The 25,018-nt window shown below is 42.7% G+C and overlaps 1 protein-coding gene across 1 annotated transcript in view; it reads left to right on the plus strand.

The window, feature by feature from the left end:
* Positions 1-315: 315 nt before the first annotated feature.
* The window catches only part of LOC115135928 (protein FAM222B-like), a gene marked incomplete at its 3' end in the record, with an annotated part of 52,961 nt that continues 28,258 nt past the window's right edge, over positions 316-25,018 (plus strand). Inside the window, exon 1 of the mRNA XM_029671156.2 lies at positions 316-441. The remainder of the gene's footprint in view (positions 442-25,018) is intronic.

Genomic DNA, 25,018 nt, shown 5'->3' on the forward strand with positions numbered 1-25,018 from the left:
AATATGATAATGATCACCACCTTTGTTATTTTCACAGTAATGAAGGATATCAATTCAATTCTGGAAATGTTATTAAGTAGAGCAATGCATTTCATGAGTTTATTAATCGATGACATTTCCCTCATTCTTTTCTTGAGACTTTGTCCGGTTAAACGTTGTCACTGACCACAGTTCTATGACCAGCTATGCTTAACCTTATCAAAACCTTAATCATTATTTAGGAAAATGAACCAAACTGGTCTTAGGGGAAAACTTCAGTCAAGAAGACCGACTTGGCTCCGTGCTGAGAAATCCTGCGCATGCGTTGGAAGTTTCTGCCGCAGACAGCAGCAGCAGTGATTCGGCAACGCAGAGTAACAACAAATAGCAAAACAAATCTCTATTTGAATTTTAAACCATGGCGATGTTTTAAGCAATGCCTTTTGAGGAGGTACATGGAGAGTAAGTATTTCTACCTAATATCTGATTTAGTTCATCACGCTGGAAGATGATTACTTGTCGTAAATGTGTGCAAAGCAGAGACGGCAACAAAGGAGTCAACGTTAGCTAACAAGCTGCTAGCTTTGTGTTTCATTAGTTAGCCTGCTATCCAGGTAGCTAGCTACGAGTTAGCATGCTAACAAGCTAGCCCTTGATCATGACTCTCGGGTCCATTACACATACGAGTCATTGGACCTTAAGTTGTAACTATACAGTAGGATCCTTTAAGAGTACATCTTGGGCAAGCGAACAAGCTGGCTATCGATATTGCACATACAAAAATTTGATTAAACGTTATTCCCTTGGTCAAATAACTCTTAATTCAAGGTTAGTGGTGGCTGAATTTTGGCATTACGTTCGATACTTCAGTTCTCTACTGAATGTGTCAACTAGCCAGCATCTTATCTCGTCTAATGTTGATGCTAAATCTATTATAATTGAACGGATTATAACGGATTACATTATACTCAAATTAATTCGCTATACATTGTTACCTAACCATTTTGTCGAACATTTAGTTAGCTAATGTACTGTAGTTATCGACTATAATCAATTTGTTAGAATATGAAGATTGTATTTTCTTTATTGTGACATTAACCAGCTAATTGTTTTGAATTACACACAGGTTGATTTTCAGTTCACTGAATAACGAGTCAACTATGTAGTTTACAAGCCTACCACCTCCTCAAAATATTGTCATCTCAGCCAGGGGCGAATAGCGGGTGTGTTCTTCTCTGGGGAGATGGATAATTAATTGATTGCCAACTTTCTACATTTGGACAGCCTGCCGCTGGTGGGTGGGTGGGCCAGGTCGAATTTGTTGTGCTTACAGTAAAGTTATGCAGTGTGTTGCCCAATTGCTGTGCTGCTTTGACAGGACTGAATCATCCAGTAGCCATGCAAGGGCTCCAGAGTGGCACAGTGGTCTAAGAGGCGTCACACCTGGTTCGAATCCAGGCTTTATCACCTCCGGCCGTGATTGAGAGTCAGATAGTGTGGTGTACAATTGGCCCAGCATTGTCCAGGTTTGGCCGGGGCAGGCAGCCATTGTAAATAAGAATTTGTTCTTAACTGACTTGCCTAGTTAAATATATAAAAAAAGATAAAAGGGTTAATCATTTCTATGTTCGGTCTGTCTCTGTGAGGTGGAGGCTGAGAGAGACTGGAGAAGCACCTGACATAGCTAACAGTGGCAAGAACAAAACAAGATGGGGGTCAGGTGTATCAATGCCACCATATTCAGATTGATCTGACAGTCAAGGAGTGGTTTGGATGTGATGTCAGAAACTGTTATCATTTTAGCAGGTCTTTTTTTCTGATAGGGCTACTGTTCCTCATTTTCATAGACACTCAGTATTGTGACTGTCTCACAGTTTAGCATGAATATAATCTCTCTCGACAATCCAGCATTTAGTTGTCCCTCTACACATCAGGGTATTATTAGTGTTTAACTTTGACTCCTCTTGCACGAACCAGTGAGAGGTTTGGCAAGGTAACAAAAGCTCGACCTCATGCATCTGGCTTTTTACTTTGCAGAAAGCTGTCTGATTGGTCAGACTGGCTGAGGCTTCCTATTCGAACGAGATCCAATTGGCATGAATCGAAATGTGAATTCCGGGTTGATGAGTAAACCAATTGTACATATCCATGTATCTGGAGGAAGGGGTAGCCGCAGCCCGGAGTATAGATGGGTTAGCTGACAACGTTACAAAAATGATGTGCGTGCTTCCATGGGGCAGAAGCTAGCCTGTCATTGTGATTCTGGATGGCCAGGATGACGAAACAACAACTGTAACAATGCATTTAAGACAAGTGCTCATTGTGCAAATGTATTTACGTATTCAATAAACATTGGAGACGAAATATAGCTTGCATGCTGTCAAGTCTTAGCCAACCCCCATGTTTTGCCCCATAGTAGTGCATGCTTCGGTTTTGTTTGCTAAACAACAAACCTGTCTATGAGGTCTGCCACGAAGCTAGCACCAGTTAGCCGTGAGCCAGGCACATCTCCCTGCTAGCAAACTAAATTCTACAATACCTCTTTCGCCATCTGGCTTGGATTCTCTGTCGTCACGGCCCCCCGCCGCACCACCACGACTGGTCTGCCGACGAATACTCCATCCGCTGTGCCTTCAACCGGCCTCCGTCTGAGCAGACCCCCCCTACCACCCCCGGGTTACTAACTTTAAACGCTGTGTCGCCCGCGTGCTTGCGTAGTGGCGGCTTCCCTTTTCCATCTACTGCTGCCCCCTGGACAATATGATCACTTGGCTACATAGCTGATGCCTGCTGGACTGTCCATTAATCATGGTACTCCATTCTGTTTATTTATGTTTTATCTGTCGGGCCCCAGCCGCGAACTCAGGCTCAGTGTGTAGTTAATCCGACCCTCTCTGCCTAGTCATCGCCATTTTACCTGCTGTTGTTGTGTTAGCTGACTAGCTGTTGTCTCACCTATTGTTTTAGCAAGCTCTCCCAATCAAGACCTGCGATTACTTTATGCCTTGCTGTATGTCTCTCTCAAATATCAATATGCCTTGTATCAGTTATCATTGTTTTAGTTTACAATGGAGCCCCTAGTTATTGACTTGTTTATTGTTTACGCCATGTGTAACTCTGTGTTGTTGTCTGTTCACACTGCTATGCTTTATCTTGGCCAGGTCGCAGTTGCAAATGAGAACTTGTTCTCAACTAGCCTACCTGGTTAAATAAAGGTTAAATAAAATAAAAATGTGAGCCACTAAAAATCCCTGCATTAGCATGCTTCTGTTAGCTGATACATCATGAGAAAATACACCATATTACGTTCCTGCTAATGTGCCTGGACCTTGTAGACTAAACTGCAGAGAAAACCCCCATAACTGATCCAAATGGTTGCCCAATCTGGCAGGCTAGGTGCAGTTATTTCGAAAATAATATGCATAAAAAACACCAGGCTTTTGAGCGTTTATTCAAATGACATAGGCTATTCACTGTAGTTTAAAGACTGGAGTTTTGTACTCACTTGAAACAATAGTAATGTTGTTGTAGCCTAGGTAGGATACATTTCTTGTCCCCATTTCTAAAACAATAGGGTAGCTTTTCGAGCTGCGTACCTGGGGACTGGCAGGTGGTGCACTGAGCTCAGCCTTGTGAGGTCACATAGTTATATGATAGTTTTTGTCTTTCGCTGTGTAAATTCACTGGATATATTCTGAGCTTATAAATGATTGTCTAATATAGGCTACATCCTAGGCTATATAGGCTGTTCCTTTTAAATCCCAGGAAAAGCCGGCCTGATTCTTACTTCAAGTTATTTTCTTTAGCCATTTTCTTGTCTAAAAATGTAGGCCTAATCAATAGTGGAGCTTTGCGTGCCCAAGGACCACAGAGCGCATCCTGCAGGAACGCACCACAGATCTGCCATTTCATAATATTTTAACATTTTTCTTGCATTTTGACAAGTAAATATTTAGCCTATAGCCCTAATATTTAGCAAATGAATGGCCTAATATTTAGCTTCTTACTTTGGCTACACATCACTCGCCTGTCTCTTCCAGCTGTTCCCATGCGCAACAGGCTATAGGCTACGCAAGCGCCTCCGCAATAGGCCATTCCTCTTCTCGTGAAAGAAATCTCAGGAAAAACTGCAAAAGCTATAGGACATTTATTTGGATACTTTTTTATACTATGCCTAATAGCCTAATTGGGGAAAGAAGCAGGCTTGCTCTTACTAATTGCTGAATGTAAAACAGGCCTACAGTATAGAAATGCATGTCAGGGAAAGTTGAGAGTGCATTGGTGTCAGAGGTCGACCGATTGTGATTTTTCAACTCCGATACCGATTATTGGAGAACCAATAAAAGCCGATATCGATTAATCGGCCGATTTTAAAATAAATTCATAAAATAAAAAATATGTATTTGTAATAATGACAATTGCAACAATACTGAATGAACACTTATTTTAACTTAATATAATACATCAATAAAATCAATTTAGTCTCAAATAATGAAACATGTTCAATTTGGTTTAAATAATGCATAAACAAAGTGTTGGAAAAGGAAGTAAAAGTGCAATATGTGCCACGTAAAAAAGCTAATGTTTAAGTTCCTTGCTCAGAACATGAGAACATATGAAAGCTGGTGGTTCCTTTTAACATGAGTCTTATATATTCCCAAGTAAAGAAGTTTTAGGATGTAGTTATTATAGGACTATTTATCTCTCTACCATTTGTATTTCATATACCTTTGACTATTGGATGTTCTAATAGGTACTTTAGTATTGCTAGCCTGATCTCGGGAGTTGATAAGCTTGAAGTCATAAACAGCTCAATGCTTGAAGTACAGCGACGAGCTGCTGGCAAATGCACGAAAGTGCTGTTTGAATGAATGCGTACGAGCCTGCTGCTGCCTACCACCGCTCAGTCAGACTGCTCTATCAAATCATAGACTTAATTGTAATAACACACAGAAATACGAGCCATAGGTCATTCATATGGTCAAATCCGGAAACGATCATTTCGAAAACAAAACATTTATTCTTTCAGTGAAATACGGAACTGTTACATATTTTATCTAACGGGTGGCATCCATAAGTCTAAATATTGCTGTTACATGGCACAACCTTCAATGTTATGTCATAATTATGTAAAATTCTGGCAAATTAGTTACGGTCTTTGTTAGGAAGAAATGGTCTTCACACAGTTCTCAATGAGCCAGGCAGCCCAAACTGCTGCATATACCCTGACTCTGCTTGCACAGAACGCAAGAAAAGTGACAAAATTTCCCTAGTTTAAAAAAAATCATGTTATTAGACAATATTCACACCGCATCGATTATATGCAACGCAGGACAAGCTATATAAACTAATACCATCAACCATGTGTAGTTAACTAGTGATTATGTGAAGATTGATTGTTTTTTTGTAAGATAAGTTTAATGCTAGCTAGCACCTTACCGTGGCTCCTTGTTGCACTCGCATAACAGGTAGTCCGCCTGCCACGCAGTCTCCTCGTGGAGTGCAATGTAATCGGACATAATTGTTGTCCAAAAATGCCGATTACCGATTGTTATGAACTTGAAATCGGCCCTAATTAATCGGCCATTCTGATTAATCGGTCAACCTCTAATTGGTGTAATCACTTTCGGCCAGTTCCATTGTTGCATTGCAAATAGTTGTACAGGACATAGAGATGAGCACAGTGAAAAATAAGACCCAAAATAATTGACAACCATTAGAAAAATGGAAATCACTTGCAAACCACTTGAGCAACGAGGTAATGACATACTGTAAAAGATGTGCAGGCAAAATGGTATTTGTTGTTGAATTGCTACATTTAAATGTGAGTTACTATATTTTTCATTAGGCCTACATGTACATTGAAGTATTATTTGCCGTTTTCACTATGACAATGAACACACCCTGAAAACACTGAATGCTCTTAACCAGTACCTGTTCATTAGAAACCTCATGAATGGTCTAGTGTTACCACCTTATTAATAAATAGGCAACATGCAGTAGGATGCGTTGATCAGTTGAATGATTGGTGTAGGACAGTAGAATGATTAACTTTCCTCTAGTGTGGATGCTCACCAACGTTTTATAGATTAATACAACGTCATTACAAAATCCTATTAACATGGATTGCTTCATTCTCACTCATACAGATGGTGTGATATTGATATTGGTAATATTTGACACTTGATCACTTTTTGAAAAGTGCAGTTTAACAGAATGTCTGCAAACCCATGCTAGTTCCCATATAAGGAGATGGCTGTGACTTGATAGCATTGTAAACGACAAGGGAATCATTATGATATCAACCAATGTTATTTTCTTACCCCACTCCTTTCCACACGCCCATACTCTGGTCACCATATTGGGCTGCAGCTATATGGGAAATGTTTGGGGTTTCGAGAGGGAGGGGGATGTTTCAGCCTGTGTGCCTCGACAGATCTGGTTTAGGTAACTCCTCATTACAAAGAATAGATTTCTTCCGGCTGTAATTCTGGACATCTATTACCATGCATTTTTAGCAGATGGGATCTTTTCTGTATTTGTGCAGATTCACCAAATGCTACCCACGATCCAGTGGAGCCTGGGGTAACGTTACGTTTTTTTCAAGTGGTCAGTTTCATTCTATTACTGCTCAGCTACTTGTGCTGTCAAAATACCAGCTCAGTTTTTCCTGTATCTTGTACAATGGGATGTAGGCCTACTACTGTTTAATGGTTGTCTTTTATGCAATGTTGAAGAGCCACTCTAGTTTATAAGAGTGTAATACTGCATCTGTGATTTGATATCAGTCATGATTAGGATTGCAAAATTCAAGTAATTTTCCCAAAATTCACTGGTTTCCCGGATTTTGTCCTTACTCCTTCGTAATTCCGGGAGTCTTCCAACCAGGATTTCTGGGGGAAAAAACAGGTAATTTTGGGAAAGTTCCAGAAGTTTGCAACCCTAGTGATGATATGCTGACCAAATGAAGTGCCATTTTACCCACTAATTTACCGTTTCTGGTCACAAATGAACACTTCAGTGTCCTCCAATATGTTGTAGAATGTAGTAATGTTATGTCCTGTCCTTACTCGTGGAGTCTGACAGTTTTTAAAGTGCAATTTCCTTTGCCAACTGGGAGAGCGGTTATTTAATTTACGACGGAGATCTAATCATTCTGCTCTTTGATATCTTCTGCTTACTCCGTCAAAAATGAGAGCTTGACATTAGTTTGCCCGAGAGTGGCGCTTTACATCGTTGCAGTTGCCCTACATTTTCCAAAGGGTGGATAATTCAATTTCAAACACGTGTTTCCCGAGAAACGCAGACTCCTTGACTCAGTGCAATTATCGAGTATTGTAAGGGATGATTTTGTCATCTGGGTGCTACGTTTCCACAACGAAGAGCCATTAAGTGATTTAATGTTCTTCAATGAATCCGACAGTTTTCTCTTGATGCTCAAGACTTACATTAGTGATGCAGTATTACATTATTGGTTGTCATTTCAAGTTTATTGTTTGGTAAGGAATGATGAAGCCTCAATAGTTGAAATGGGAAATGGTCTACTGTCTAAATTTAAGATTCGCTGTAAGGTATTAAAACATCTTGATGAGAAGATTAAATTATTATGCCCACTCATATTTAATGTATCATATTATTTAGCCTTTTTTTTACAGGAGCTGTCTGCTCCATTAAATAGCCTTTCTTTGTAACAATGCCTTCATTATAGAGAGAGGGTGGCTCGATAAATTGGCTCTCATTTAGAGATGGCACTGTTGTTCTCAAGTGCAAAGCACCACAATGCATTGCAACCTAAATGCATGTGCTAATTAGCCACTGCAAGAAGCCACCATACAGGCTTTATAAGTATGTTTTCTAATGTTCATGTTTAATTGACCTGTCAGTGCAACGTATGACTCTAGCTGAGGGCAAATGAAGAGGAAAGCATATTTGTCATTAATGTTTTTTCAGTAAACCACTTCAGGCTGGCAGAGTAATATAGCAGATGTTAATTAGGTGCTTTTGTGGCTAGTGTCAGAAATGCCTGGCTAAAATAAATCTCAAACAATGTCATATTTTTTTAATCAATATTACTGGCATATTTCCATATTAAGCATAAAGGCTAGGCTACATGGTTTTAGTGTCAAATAAGTTTTAGGCAAATTGGAGAGATATTTGGCTAGCCGATGAAAAATCATCCAATGGGATTCATTCATCTAGATCTACCATGATCTGACCTAATATTCAGCTGCTGCTGATGTATTTTAATAATAGGTCATTTTAAGTGAAGATGATTGTCCCCACAGAGAGAGTGAATCAGATACACCACATCAGTTGACATTTTATTCTTCAAAAGATTCTGTAGTAAGGTCCAAATGTAGGCTAGGTCTATAGAATATCCATACAGACTCGTTTTAAACAGTGGTAATAGAACGCCTTGGCAGCAGCTAATGGGGATCCATAATAAATACAAATACAGGATTACATCAAGTCATGCTTGATTTCTCGGAACCTCTGAGTTCTAGGCTATGAATAACAGATCACAAGGTACAGAGAAAGAACAAAGAACTTGAGTAGCTTTTCTGATGTTTACACTGTTGTTGGGAATTGATTTACTGGAAAGCTCATTAAGATACATTGATTTGTGACAATTATGATTCAGCACCCGCCTGTTTACTGTGAAATACCCTGGAAAAAACGGCATAATTTTATGATGCGATTATTGTCTGTGCTGGAATGAGGACCGAGTTTTGGAAACCCTGCTCTAGATGATAAAAGTTTATTTAAAAACTGACTAGAGTTTTGACAAAAACTTGACAAAATGTTATAGTAATGAGAAACATGTCCACAGACACTGCTTTTATGTAAGAAATATTATAGTTTAATGTTAACTATTAACTAGTGTAGCGTTGTTATGAATTATGGACATACTACAGCAACAGTCTCTGTTTTATCCTAATAAATTAGGTTTTTCTGAAGTAAACCTGGACACATTTTGGTAATGAGAATTAGGGGTGACCTGGTACTGGGCCATAAACTGCATCTTACTTTTCAGAATGATAGAACATTTTTGTGGATGCATTATGGTTTTGTAACTGCCTACTTTCTACAGACAAGGTTTAAAACTGGTTTCATGAGAATGTTGGCCAGGGCACACACAGATGGGGCCGAGCTATATCTTAGTACTGTGTTCGGTTTTTCTGTTGGATTTTTTCATGGGGAAGCAGAAAGCACCAGTAACTCGGTCAATAAAAAGTGGTCCGATGAAGCAGATGCTAAGCTACAGGACTGTTTTGCTAACACAGACTGGAATATTGGCTTGTTTATTGTTTACTCCATGTGTAACTCTGTGTTGTTGTTTGCTTTATCTTGGCCAGGTCGCAGTTGCAAATGAGAACTTGTTCTCAACGAGCCTACCTGGTTAAATAAATGTTAAAAAAAGAAATGTATTACCCCCTTTCCTCCTCAATTTCGTCGTATCCAATTGGTAGTTGTCTCATCGCTGTGACTCCCATTCGGACTCGGGGGTGGCTAAGGTCGAGAGCCGTGCGTCCTCTGAAACACAACCCAACCAATCCACACTGCTTCTTGACACAATGCACACTTAACCCGGAAGCCAGCCACACCAATGTGTCAGAGGAAACACTGTACACCTGGTGACTGTGTCAGCGTGCACTGCGCCCCGCCCGCCACAGGAGTCGTTTGTGCGCAATGGGACAAGGACATCCCTGCCTGCCAAATCCTCCTCTAACCCGGACAACGTTGGGCCAATTGTGCGCCCCATGGATCTCCCGGTCGCGGCCCGCTCTGACAGAGCCTGGACTCGAACCCAAAATCTCTAGTGGCACGGCGATGCAGTGCCGCAGACCACTGCGCCACTCGGGAGGCCCTAGAGCCAGTTTCATCATAGCTCTTTATGGTTATTGACATTTTTTACAATGCAGAAAATGATGGACTGTCGTTTCTCTTTGCTTATTTGAGCCGTTCTTGCCATAATATGGACTTGGTCTTTTACCAAATAGGGCTATCTTCTGTATACCAACCCTACCTTGTCACAACACAACTGATTGGCTCAAACGCATTAAGAAGGATTTGAAATTCCACATATGAACTTTTAACAAGGCACACCTGTTAATTGAAATGCATTCCAGGTGACTACACCATGAAACTGATTGAGAGAATTCCAAGAGTGTGCAAAGCTTTCATCAATCTATATAAAATATATTTTGATTTGTTTAACGCTTTTTTGCTTACTACATCAAATCCAATTTTATTTTGTCACATACATATGGTTAGCAGATGTTATTTTGAGTGTAGTGAAATGCTTGTGCTTCTAGTAACGAACAGTGTAGCAGTATCAACAAACAATCTAACAATTCCACAACAACTACCTAATACACACATCTTAGTAAAGGAAAGGACATATATATATATATACACACACATATATCATATATACATATACATATGTATATATACATATATATACAAGTAGTACACATATATCATATATATATATATATATATATATATATATATATATATGTCCATTCCTTTACTTAGATGTGTGTAAGTATATACATATATGGGCCATGACCGAGCGGCATAGACGAGATGCAATAGATGGTATAAAATACAGTATATGTATCTGAGATAAGTAGTGCAAAATATGCAAACATTATTATTAAAGTGGCTTTAATAAAGTGACTAGTGATCCATTTGTTAGAGTGGCCAATGATTTCAAGTCTGTATGTAGGCAGCAGTTTCTCTGTGTTTAACAGTCTCATGGCCTTGAGATGAAGCTATTGTTCAGTCTCTCGGTCCCTTGAATGAGTGGGTGTGTCCAAACTTTTGACTGGTACTGTATCGCATTTTGTGTACCCTGCCACCTCACCCATAAAGAGTGCTTTAGGAGGGAAGCTCTAGTTGATCATCTCACGTGAAACACCAGGCAGCCCTGCTCCTATCACTTCCCCTGCTGCCCTGTGGTGCACATGTCTCTGTGGTTTGGTGAGGGAGGGAGCCCTCCTTGGATAGCTGTGGCCACTCAGAACTTTGCAGGTGGCAGCAGGGCCCTCAAAGGATGCATCCCAAATGGCAACCTATTTTCTAGTGGTCAAAAGTAGTACACAAAAAGGGGATAGGGTACATTTGGGAAAGGACCTCTGCTGTGTTCCGCCTGGGTGAGTGACTCATCCTCACTCACTCATCAGGGACCAGGCCTGTAGATCCCCTCTCACTCACGTGCTCTCTCTTACTTCACTTCCTCATCATGCTAAACACAGCTGGCAATGGGAAGCCATTCTCTTTTAATGACCTCATCGGGGACGCCGAAGCACCCTGGCTAGTCACTTAAGCCTTCCCGCTTTAAGGAGTATAAACATGGTTTACTTGGGTTGTTTTACCCAGCGGACTTCAATCTCTCAGCCGCCCCAAAAACTATCACGCACTGCTCTCCAGTTTTTCGATCAGCCTTTCCTCCTCCTCCCTTTTTCCTCTACTCCTCCATCTTTCATTTTCCTCTACTCCTCCATCCTTCATTTTCCTCTACTCCTCCATCCTTCATTTTCCTCTACTCCTCCATCCTTCATTTTCCTCTACTCCTCCTCCTCCCTTTTTCCTCTACTCCTCCTCCTCCCTTTTTCCTCTACTCCTCCTCCTCCCTTTTTCCTCTACTCCTCCATCCTTCATTTTCCTCTACTCCTCCATCCTTCATTTTCCTCTACTCCTCCATCCTTCATTTTCCTCTACTCCTCCATCCTTCATTTTCCACTCCTCTTCCACTTGAGGTTTGGTGTTTTTTAAAAATGGATTTTTAATGATATTTTTAAGTTGGCGTAGTCTCATGTTTTTAATGATATTTTTAAGTTGGCGTAGTCATCTTTTTAATGATATTTTTAAGTTGGTGTAGTCATGTTTTTTTAATGGATTTTTAATGATATTTTTAAGTTGGCGTAGTAAATTTTTTTAATGGATTTTTAATTATATTTTTAAGTTGGTGTAGTCATGTTTTTTTCTTCTTCCTGTTGGTGGCTGTTCTGTTCTTTTGCATTGTCCGCTGCTTTGTTTTGGATGACCTCATTCGGAGCGTCCGCCCGCCTGCCTCTCGCTGTGTTTTCAGAGAATGGGATGACAGAGAAGGCATGAGGGAGTGGGTAAATAAACACCTTTACTCCCAGAGAAATGAGGCGAAGAAGTGGAGTGGCATGACTGCACCACAGACCAGACTAAATGAGTGCCACACAGGACCCAGCCAGTCCAGACCAGACTAAATGAGGGCAACAAAGTACCCAGCCAGTCCAGACCAGACTAAATGAGGGCAACAAAGGACCTAGCCAGTCCAGACCAGACTAAATGAGGGCAACAAAGGACCTAGCCAGTCCAGACCAGACTAAATGAGGGCAACAAAGTACCCAGCCAGTCCAGACCAGACTAAATGAGTGCCACACAGGACCCAGCCAGTCCAGACCAGACAAAATGAGTGCCACACAGGACCCAGCCAGTCCAGACCAGACTAAATGAGTGCCACACAGGACCCAGCCAGTCCAGACCAGACTAAATGAGGGCAACAAAGTACCCAGCCAGTCCAGACCAGACTAAATGAGGGCAACAAAGTACCCAGCCAGTCCAGACTGAGTGCCACACAGGACCCAGCCAGTCCAGACCAGACAACAATGAGGCAGCCTATAGGGAGGAGGTCAGAGACCTGGCCGGGTGGTGCCAGAATAACAACCTATCCCTCAACGTAACCAAGACTACGGAGATTATTGTGGACTACAGGAAAAGGAGCACCGAGTACGTCCCCATTCTCATCGACGGGGCTGTAGTGGGGCAGATTGAGAGCTTCAAATTCATTGGTGTCCACATCAACAACAAACTAGAATGGTCCAAACACACCAAGACAGTCGTGAAGAGGGCACGACAAAGCCTATTCCCCCTCAGGAAACTAAAAAGATTTGGCATGGGTCCTGAGATCCTGCAACATTGAGAGCATCCTGACCGGTTGCATCACTGCCTGGTACGGCAATTGCTCGGCCTCCGACCGCAAGGCACTACGGCCCAGTACATCACTGGGGCAAAGCTGCCTACCATCCAGGACCTCTACACCAGGCGTGTGTCAGAGGAAGACCCTGAAAATTGTCAAAGACCCCAGCCACCCCAGTCGTAGACTGTTCTCTCTTCTACCACATGGCAAGCGGTACCGGAACGCCAAGTCTAGGACAAAAAGGATCCTCAACAGTTTTTACCACCAAACATTGACCACGGATCACCACCTCAAGCTGAACCTCGGCAAGACGGAGCTGCTCTTCCTCCCGGGGAAGGACTGCCCGTTCCATGATCTCGCCATCACGGTTGACAACTCCATTGTGTCCTCCTCCCAGAGCGCTAAGAACCTTGGCGTGATCCTGGACAACACCCTGTCGTTCTCAACTAACATCAAGGCGGTGGCCCGTTCTTGTAGGTTCATGCTCTACAACATCCGCAGAGTACGACCCTGCCTCACACAGGAAGCAGCGCAGGTCCTAATCCAGGCACTTGTCATCTCCCGTCTGGATTACTGCAACTCGCTGTTGGCTGGGCTCCCTGCCTGTGCCATTAAACCCCTACAACTCATCCAGAACGCCGCAGCCCGTCTGGTGTTCAACCTTCCCAAGTTCTCTCACGTCACCCCGCTCCTCCGCTCTCTCCACTGGCTTCCAGTTGAAGCTCGCATCCGCTACAAGACCGTGGTGCTTGCCTACGGAGCTGTGAGGGGAACGGCACCTCAGTACCTCCAGGCTCTGATCAGGCCCTACACCCAAACAAGGGCACTGCGTTCATCCACCTCTGGCCTGCTCGCCTCCCTACCACTGAGGAAGTACAGTTCCCGCGCAGCCCAGTCAAAACTGTTCGCTGCTCTGGCCCCCCCAACTCCCTCACGACGCCAGGACAGCGGAGTCAATCACCACCTTCCGGAGACACCTGAAACCCCACCTCTTTCAGGAATACCTAGGATAGGATAAAGTAATCCTTCTCACCCCCCCCCCTTAAAAGATTTAGATGCACTATTGTAAAGTGGCTGTTCCACTGGATGTCTTAAGGTGAACGCACCAATTTGTATGTCGCTCTGGATAAGAGCGTCTGCTAAATGACTTAAATGTAATGTAAATGACTTAAATGAATATGTTCCGGGATTCTTCCGATGGCATTGAGGAGTATACCACATCAGTCAATGGCTTCATCAATAAGTGCATAGATGACGTCATCCCCACAGTGACTACATACATAACCCAACCTGAAGCCATGGATTACAGGCAACATCCGCACTGAGCTAACGTGTAGAGCTGTTGCTTTCAAGGAGCGGGACTCTATCCCGAAGCTTATAAGAAATCCCTCTATGCCCTCCGACGAAACATCAAACAGGCAAAGCATCAATACAGGACTAAGATTGAATTGTACTACACCGGCTCCAATGCTCGTCGGATGTGGCAGGGCTTACAAACTATTAGACTACAAAGGGATGCACAGCTGCGAGCTACCCAGTGACACGAGTCTACCAGATGAGCTAAATTACTTCTATGTTCACTTCAAGGCAAGTAACATTGAAACATGCATGAGAGCACCAGCTGTTCCGGATGACTGTGTGATCACGCTCTCCGTAACCGATGTGAGTAAGTCCTTTAAACAGGTCAAAATTCACAAGATCGCAGGGCCAGACGGATTAGCAGAATGCGCTGACCAACTGGCAAGTGTCTTCACTGACATTTTCAACCTCTTCCTGTCCGAATCTGTAATACCAACATGTTTTAAGCTGACCAACATAGTGTTCTTGGGCACAGGGACTAAAGTAACCTGCCTAAATGACTACCGACCCATAGCACTTACGTCTGTAGCCATGAAGTTATTTGAAAGGCTGGTCATGGCTCACATCAACACCATTATCCCAGAAACCCAAGACCCACTCCAATTTCCATACCGCCCTAACAGATCCACAGATGATACAATCTCTATTGCACTCCACACTGCCCTTTCCCACCTGGACAAAATGAACACCTAATGTGAGAATGCTATTCATTGACTACAGCTCAGCGTTGAGCACCATAGTGCCCTCAAAGCTCTTCACTAAGCTAAGGACCCTGGGATTAAACACCTCCCTCCGCAACTGGATCCTGGACTTCCTGACGGGCCGCTCCCATGTGGTAAGGGTAGGTAACAACACATCCGCCACGCTGATCCTCAACAGGGGGGCCCCTCAGGGGTGCGTGCTCAGTCCCCTCCTGTACTCCCTGTTCACTTATGACTGCACGGCCATGCACGACTCCAACACCGTCGTTAAGTTTGCAGATGACACAACAGTGGTAGGCCTGATAGGGCTGGGCGGTATACCGTATTTTACTATATCCCGGTATTTATGCACAGACCGGTTTGGGTTTTTACTTTACCTTCTAAAACGGTATTTGAATGTTGGGTTTGTTAAATGTGATACGCCGTGTTTAACGTCAATTTTTATTGTTTCCTCTGCTACTGAAGTCATCCCTCTCCACTCTCTCTCTCTCCTTGCCTCTTTCCACACAGACTTAGTCCCACCCCCTCTCACTCAAGGAGCACATTTGTTGTTTCTTGACCATGAGACACTTTCGTTCAGTCTGCATGGTAATTGCAGCACAGGCAAAAATGTTGATGACAACGGTGTTTCCACTTTGATCTTAATGTAAATCCACAAGCGTTCTATAATTACAATATTAGTTTGTTTCTTACATCTGCAAACAGCAAGTTTGTATTTTCTTAGCAAGTTAAGCCAAATTGTGTTAGCCATTAATGCTAATCAACTGGCTAGCTAATTAAAGTACCAAGTCAGAGCAAACGTAGCTATCTAATACCGCCTGATACCAGTACTGGTGGAGGCTTAAATCAGCATGTTGTTTGTGCAACAGTATCTTCTAAATCAAAGAGGAATAGGTGAAGCATGAATATGTTGGCTATATGAATAAAGATTTAATGTAGCCAAAGATTATAGGGAACACTGAAAAATACTTTGGTTCCTACCCTGTCACAGTAACTCATCCATGGCATTTTCATTTGTTGTCATGTCAAACACTGTATTCAAACTATATATTTATAATAAACATTCTATTTCCATGATTCCAAAAGTTCACCTAAGTGTTTTGATCTAAATCGTAATTGCAACATTTGGATAAAAATGAGGCCTAGTATTTTTCCCCATATCGTGGAGATGATCTCACATGAGTGCAGGAAATGCAGAAATTGATGGAAATGCTGGAAATAGTTTGAGGTTGAAGTTGAATTGAACAGAATAAAACCATCTGAATGAAGAAAGACCCATTGAAATCATTTAGAATATATGTGTTGCCACCCTAGGGTCACGCACTACTCATAAAGCAAATTTAGACCTTTTATTAATCAAAAACATAAAATACCATGATATGATATTTTGGCCATAATAGCCCTAAGGCCTGATCACCGACAATGATGAGACAGCCTATAGGGAGGAGGTCAGAAGAGGGCACGACAAAATCTATTCCCCCTCAGAAGACTGTGTTTGGCATGGGTCTTCAGATCCTCAAAAAGTTCTACAGCTGCACCATCGAGCATACTGACTGGTTGCATCACTACCTGGTATGGCAACTGCTCGGCCTCTGATCGCAAGGCACTACAGAGGGTAGTGCATACTGCCCAGTACATCAATGGGACCAAGCTTCCTGCCTTGCCGGACCTCTATACCAGGCGGTGTCAGAGGAATGCCCTAAAAATGGTCAACAACTTCCTTAGTCATAGACTGTTCTCTCTGCTACCGCACAGCAAGAGGTACCGGAGCGCCATGTCTAGGTTCAAAAGGCTTCCTAACAGCTTCTACCCCCAAGCCATAAGACTCCTGAACAACTAATCAAATCGCTACCCAGGCTATTTGCTTTGTCCCCCCCTTTTACGCTGCTGCTACTCTGTTTATTATCTATGCACAGTCACTTTAATAGCTACCTACATGTACATATTACCTCAACTAACCGGTGCCCCCGCACAATGACTCTGTACTGGTACCCCCTGTGTATAGCCTCATTATTGTTATTTTACTGCTGCTCTTTAATCACTTGTTACTTAATCTTGACGCACCCATCCCGTTAGCAGGATCATTTTCATCAACACCCGCTGAATTGCAGAGCGCCAAATTCAAATTAAATTACTAAAAATATTTAATTTTCATGAAATCACAAGTGCAATATAGCAAAACACAGCTTAGCTTGTTGTTAATCCCCCTGGCGTGTCAGATTTCATTACAGCTTTTCGGTTAAAGCATAACAAGCGTTTATGTAAGAACATCTCTCTCAGTAGACAAAATATTACAAACAGCTAGCAGCCAAGAAGATTGGTCACGAAAGTCAGAAAAGCAATAAATGAAATCGCTTACCTTTGATCTTCAGATGTTTGCACTCACGAGACTCCCAGTTACACAATAAATGTTCCTTTTGTTCCATAAAGATTATTTTTATATCCAAAATACCTCCATTTGTTTGGCGCGTTATGTTCAGAAATCCACAGGCTCGAGCGGTCACGACATTACAGATACTATTTGGAATTTTCGTCTGCAATGTCCACAGAAACATGTCAAACGTGTTTTATAATCAATCCTCAGGTTGTTTTTAAAATATATAATCGATAATATATCAACCGGGACTGTAGCTTTTTAAATAGGAGAGGGAGAGACCATGGCTGCCCCACTCCGTTGCGCAAGCAAAACTCTGCGAACACCCAGCTATCCACTGACGCAATGTTATCTTTCTCGCTAATTTTTCAAAATAAAGCCTGAAACTATGTCTAAAGACTGTTGACACCCTGAGGAAGCCATAGGAAAAGGAATCTGGTTGATATCCCTTTAAATGGAGGCAAGGCATCCAGTGGAACAGAGGGCTTTCAGGAAAAACAGCACTTCCTGGTTTTGACCCCCCCCCTGCAATATCAGTTCTGTTATACTCACAGACAATATTTTGACAGTTTTGTCAACTTTAGAGTGTTTTCTATCCTAATCTGACAATTATATGCATATTCTAGTTTCTGGGCCTGAGAAATAGGCAGTTTCAAATGGGTACGTTTTTTTAGCCAAAAATGAAAATCCTGCTCCCTACACTCAAGAAGTTACATTTTATATTTATCTATTTTTTTACTTAACCAACAATGCAGTTTTCATAAAAATAAGTGTTAAGGGCTTGTATAAGTAAGCATTTCACTCAATGGTCTACACCTGTTGTATTTGGCACATGTGGCAAATACAATTTGATTTGAATTGGGGGATCTGCATGTTAGCTAGCAGGTCTAGCTGGTAAAGCCTGCATAATCAGCTCCACATCAACCCCAGGCCCAAAAGCCTTCAGCTGGGGATTGTTCAAATGATGTGCACCACCACCACCAAAGGGTTGTACTATGAAATCTTTGGCTTGAGGGCAACAACAAGCGGTAGCAGGCGGAAGCAGTCCTTACTAAGGACTGGCACAGGGTAGTTCGATATGATCAGAATGACTGATTTGGGTAGGGTTCCCAATAGAGGCACTGGGGACGTGGGGGTTGTTTGTGCCCTCCCCTCCCTCTGACAAGAACAGTTTGAGAACTAGGGCACTGTTATCTGTTTATGGCACAAGATAATGCTGCCACGAATCAGATCACTTACCCACCCTCCACCTCACCCACAACAGATCATCTTAATGAGAGGTTGCCAGGTGAGTCCCATATAATTCTTAGTCATCCTAAAAGATACAATTAGCAGGTCTGCACATCTGCACACAGGTTTTCCAACATCTGTGCCAAGTAAGAACAGATCTGGTAATGTAACCCCCCTGTCCCCACAATGTTTGTTGTTAGATCTTGTTTGTGGGTCATAAAGGATCATGCCAGCTAGTACAGTAAAGCTGAGATAGATCAAGTGATGACTGGGAGGGAAGGGGAGTGACCTGGAAGAAATTGTGATACTTGACATGAACATCAAGAGGGCGGGGTTGAGACATTAGGGAGATATAATATTGATTATAGGGCTGGGCGATATGGCCAAAATGTCATGACAATATTTTCTTATTTTATGTTTCTGAATGATAAAAGTTATATAACTTAGTGCATGACCCTAGGATGGCAAGTGTTTTTAATGGGCTTTCCCATTAATACATTTGCTAAAATGTAAAAAAAAAACTGCTTTGTCATTATGGGGTATTGTGTGTAGATTAATGAGTGGGGAAAAATAATTGTATCCATTTTAGAATAATGCTGTAACGTAACAATGTGGGAAAAGTGAAGGGGTCTGAAGTCATTTAGACAGGTTACCATGGCATTCTTGGGCACGAACTATGGTGGTCTGCTTGAAATATGTAGGTATTACAGACTGTTTTAGGGTGAGGTAAAAAAAAAAATCTCAGTGAAGACACTTGCCAGCTGGTCAGCGCATGGTCGAGGTACGGGTCCTGGTAATGCGTCTGGCTCTGCGGCCTTGTGAATGTTTACCAACTTAAAGGTTTTACTCACTTCGGCTAAGGAAAGGGTGATCACACAGTCGTCCAGAACAGCTGGTACTGCCATGCAGGGTTCAGTGTTGCTTGCCACAAAGCACGCATAGAAAGCAGTTAGCTTGTCTGGTAGGCTCGTGCCACTCGGTTTCCCTTTGTAATCCGTGATAGTTTGCAAGCCCTGCCACATCCGATGTGCGTCAGCGCCGGTGGAGTAGGATTAGATCTTAGTCCTGTATTGACACTTTGGTTGTTTGATGGTTTGTCGGAGGGTGTAGCAGGATTTCTTATAAGTGTCCGGTTAGTGACCCACTCCTTGAAAGTTGTAGCTCTAGCCTTTAGCTCTGTGTCAAAATACCTTTTTATAGACGGTATTGTGAATATCCATACTGGAATAACTTAAAAGACGATATATCAGCCTTCCGAGTGGCGAGCAGTCTATGGCACTGCATTGCAGTGTTGTGGCGTCACTACAGCCTGGGGTTTGATCCCAGACTGTGTTACAACCGACTGGGAGTCCCATATGGCGGCGCATAATTGGCCCAGCGTTGTCCAGGTTAGGGTAGGGTTTGGCAGGGGGGAGGCTTTACTTGGCCCATTGCGCTCTGGTGACTCCTTGTGGCAGGCTGGGTGCCTGCAAGCTGACTTCGGTCATCAGTTGAACGGTGTTTCTTCCGACACATTGATGCAGCTGACTTCCGGGTTAAGCGACCAGGTGTTAAATGCCGTTTGGCCGGTCATGTTTAGGAGGATGCATGACTCAACCTTCACCTCTCCTGGGCCCGTTGGGAAGTTGCAGAGATGATCAGAATTGGATTGCAATTGGATATCACAAGAAAATAGACAATATATCGCCAAGCCTTGATATCGATGATCAATTTAGTATTTGTTTTAATGAATCACTAAAGACTGAATTGACCTGGCTGGCTGTGATCCTGGTCTTGAGTTCAGAAAAACAGCAAGTGATTTGGTGTAGGCCTGCTTAGTTACTGAAATGTGACACTGGCTTGGATTTGTTTCAGGTCTAAGGGTGGCTTTGGGTAATTGGTTAATTTACCTAGTCCCTAATCCCCATCCCTGACAGTGTGTTAATGCTCATTTTAGTGTGCCATATATCAAATACCCATTTCCATTGGTCATCACTCCATGGATGAGAGACTGAGGTCGTGTACCACTATTGAGCTAGACCTATATCCTAGCCACTATCATTTCTAAACAAGAAAATAAACTGAACAAAACAAATTTTTTCATGGTCAATGTTTTTGTTTCTCCTGTTGTTTTGGTTTAAAGCTAAAACGCTGGCTGTGGAAAGTTTTGCATGAGTAGAAAGGATTTTTTGTTGTTGTTGCCCTTTGTAATCTTAGTCCTGGGCGTAGTTAAAAGTATGAAAGAGCTAAGTGTATCATGGCTGTCGTGTTCTCTTATGTGATAAAGTGATTATCTAAGTTGACAGGGAGCTAGTGTTTCTGTGGGCCTGATTGAGCAGTCAGGGGCTCAGCCTGAAGCTCAGAGTAGAGGCATGTAGGTCCACAGTGCTGAGTGCTGGGCTGGGTGAGGGTGCAGTGGAGACAGCCAAGGCAGAACGAGAGAGCTGGGGAAGTGAGTGGTGGTCAGTGCTATGGCACTTCGATGTGACCTGCTTAGTTTATCATCCGTAGCACCTCTCAAGCTTGGTGTGTGTCATCATGTCTGTGTGTTGGCGAGAGCCACTCAGAATAGAGGCCTTTATACAGCTTTAACCTCTGATCCTCTTAGAGCCCATTGTTGCCAATTAGTGAATGGTATCTCCATGCCTTGAGAAATGGCCAAATGACATTCTTCCTGTCATAAAAAGGACCTGAGGTTTTGTTGTGAAAGGGGGCTGAAAGGGTAAATTGACCTTCACAGTCTAATCTTGCACGTGTCATTCAATGGATGTTTGTGTCCAAAAACGGTCCTGGGAAATATATTGAATGAATTTCAATTTACGTTTTAGCGCGATATTCCATATGCCTGTATCGCAAGAATCAAGGTTTTGTTATTTTTCTTTTTTTATGAGTTATTGTCTGCTTGTTCTCGTGTTGTATTTTTGGTCTCGACTCATTCGCTCCTCAGTGCTGTTTACACCAGAGATCAGTATATAATGACCAGATGCACGTCTCCGCCCTAACAATGGGAGTTGTTGTTCCAAAGGCGGGAAGGCAGGCGACATGCTTAGGTCCAAAATAAGCCCATAGAAACGCATTGGCCTTATTTTGGGCAGATTTTTGCGAGAGTGAAACCTCTTGAGGTTTGGTCCAACAGAATGGGTCATATGGACACAAGAAACCGATTGAGATGTTATTTTACTGTAATAGAGGAGATGTTAACCTTTCTAATGATACCCTTTTTATGTCTCAACTACTCAAATTGTGCACAGAGCAGACACTACTAAAACAGGAGTATCAATAAACATTGATTCTGGAAAATGACTGCTCAGTTTGTCACACGCTGCATCGGGGTGCCACATACCGCTGGCAGCATTTTAGCCAAAGACTATTATACTAGCGGTCTAGTTTGTGTTTTAGATATGTGTAATAAGCATGAAACACAGTTTTACTTAAGGAATTGGCAGCTTGTTCTCATTCTGAGAAGGTAGGCCACTTAATTTCAACATCTGAACAAAGTGGACAGGCTAGCATACTGTTCAAACAGTTGGAGACAGACAGAAGGGTGTGTTCATAACAATTCAACTGTTCAACCTTGTTGGCCAGCAAATAGATCCAAATTGGCTAAACTTGAAATATAATCTCTAGCGCGTGGGCTTGAGAGATTATTTATGAGACCTGTGTTAATTTTCTATAGCCTATTGCCTGCTACAAGAAGTTAGTCATTATTAGTGAATGTGCATTATGCACAGTTCTAGTTAAACTTGTAACAAAAAAGGGCATTTTCATAGATTTGAAAGCCTGATCGGTGATTGTTGCAAAAAAAAGCATGTTTGATCATATCATTTAGTTATTAGTTTGTATTATGGTTGTGGAAGGCATATATTTAGTCTAGGTATAACTTCATAATCCCTGAATTCATCTGACCTGCTAGAGCTTCCCTGGTCAACTGTGCTGTTATTGTGAAGTGGAAACGTCTAGGAGCAACAACGGCACAGCCACAAAGTGGCAAGCCACTCAAGCTCACAGAACAGGACCGCAAAGTGCTGAAGTGTTTAGCGTGTAAAAATCGTCTGTCCTCGGTTGCAACACTCACTACCGAGTTCCAAACTGTCTCTGGAGCTTCATAAAATGGGTTTACATGGCCGAGCGGCCGCACACAAGCTTAAGATCACCGTGTGCAATGCCAAGCATCGGCTGTAGTGGTGTAAAGTTTGCTGCCATTGGACTCTGGAGCAGTGGAAATGTGTTCTCTGGACTGATGAATCACGCTTCACCATCTGGCAGTCCGACGGGCAAATCTGGGATTGGCGGATGCCAGGAGAACGCTACCTGCCCCATTGCATAGTGCCAACTGTAAAGTTTGGTAGAGGAAGGGCATTTTGTGCTAATGTTCTGGGGCTGTTTTTCACGGTTCAGGCTAGGACCCTTAGTTCCCTTAGTTCCATCGCTACAGCATCTAGAACATTCTAGATGGTTCTGTGCTTCCAAATGTGTGGCAACAGTTTGGGGAAGGCCTTTTCTTGTTTCTGAATGACAATGCCCCAGTGCACAAAGCAATGTTCATACAGAGTTGATTTGTTGAAGAACTTGACTGGCATGCACAGAGCCCTGACCTCAACCCCATCGGACACCTTTGGGATGAATTGGAACTTCGACTGCGAGCCATGCCTAATCGCCCAACATCAGTGCCCGACCTCACTAATGCTCTTGTGGCTGAATGGAAGCAAGTCCCCACAGCAATGTTCCCACATCTAATTGAAAGCCTTCCCAGAAGATTGGAGGCTGTTATAGCAGCAAAGGGAGAACCAACTCCATATTGATGCCCATGATTTTGGTGTCCACTTACTTTTGGTCATGTAGTGTATTTCGTGAATCGCCCATACATTAAAAAAACATCTTGATATGATTTTAAGGCCATATCGGCCAGCCCTTTGTCCAACTCAGGAAAGAACTGTCATTCTCTTTCTCGCTTATATGAGGAAAGCAGCCATGGCAGCCAGGCTTAAGGAAATACAACCATGTAAAAGTTGCAGTACTAGCAACGGTTGTCGGTCAGACTGAGCAGTGAAAACCAACGGTCTCTTTTCATCCAAACTCCACTTTAAACAAGTCCCTCTGTAGATGCACTGAGCTGAATTGCTATTCCAGACAGGCGTTGTGTTCTGTCTGACATCTGCAGTGTCCAAACACCAGAACCCAGTCAGTGACTGAACCCCCTGTACATAGACTGGTGGCTTTAGCAGCCTCTGTCTGCAGCCTCTGTCCTTTAGTGCCCCTGTCTGCTCTGCACTGCATGCTGAAATGGGCTACTGCCTGAAATGAGCACTGGGGTGAAATGCACTGCACAGTAGTAGGCCCTATAGATGTAGTAAACGAGGGTGCTACTCCGTGCTCTGCTATAACCTGCTCAGCTTATGCTGTTTATCTCCTCTAGTCCCAGTATTTATCATTTTCAGCTGGCTGCATTTCCTTGAATGTGCAGGGATGATGATGATTGTGTTTCTGTGGGATGGAATTTGGCTTGCTGTAATTACAGTTCATAGGTGGTCAGTGTTTATGTAGTCTGCTAGGCTAAGCAGCAGCAACATGACATGACTACCAGAAATGCCAGCCAGGGAAATTACCCAGGAAACTACGAATCTATTCCATTTATTTGGATTCAAATCGAGGCAAGCAATCCGATTGTATTCAAGTGATGTCGTTTCCATATTAGAAAATGTTTTAGATCATCTGCTTTCTCTTGCAATGAGCAGCTTAACTGGGCATAACAAATCATTATGTGATGTGTTTCTCAATATGCCATGTTTCGCTCTTTTAGTTTAGAGTTGTATTGCCTTTGAGAAGGTTAGGCTAGATTACATTTTCCTGACTAACCACCATGCATATGAGCCACTTTTTGTGTAGCTTAAATGGTCTTCACTGATAGAACTGGGCTATAGAGAGCAGCATTTTAGCCTTGTAGCTAGACCCTGGGCCTAGATCCTTTTGAAAGGGATTTTGCTTCCTGTTTTAGCAGCATAATGCCACCTGTAAAATGGTTAAGATGGGTTCAGACCTCTTGTGAGAGAGTCTCTTGTCAGTGACCACATTTATTGTGAGGAGTTGGTTGAGCTGGAGTGGTGGAGTGACACAGAACATGCCACGGGGGGGGCAGTAATGTTGTTTTGACTCCTTTTGTCTGACATCTTTCAGCAATCAATGATTGACATATCTCTTGCCATTTCCCTTCTTTGTGTGCGGCTGCTGGGTTCTGGAGCGAGTTATGAAATTGTCCATTACCTCCACCGTGTATGTGTGGCCTATTTACTCACAAAGGGGGTTGTTTACAAAGGAAGCTTTGACTTAGAGCAGAGAAATGTAAACTTTTATCATGTAGCTGCATAGCGGCCACTGCACAACCTCTTTGTATTACTCACATTTAGAAAATGGCCCTAGAAAAGAAGTAAGTAC

Source organism: Oncorhynchus nerka, unplaced genomic scaffold (assembly GCF_034236695.1).
Source record: "Oncorhynchus nerka isolate Pitt River unplaced genomic scaffold, Oner_Uvic_2.0 unplaced_scaffold_3___fragment_2___debris, whole genome shotgun sequence".
NCBI classification, from domain to species: domain Eukaryota; kingdom Metazoa; phylum Chordata; class Actinopteri; order Salmoniformes; family Salmonidae; genus Oncorhynchus; species Oncorhynchus nerka.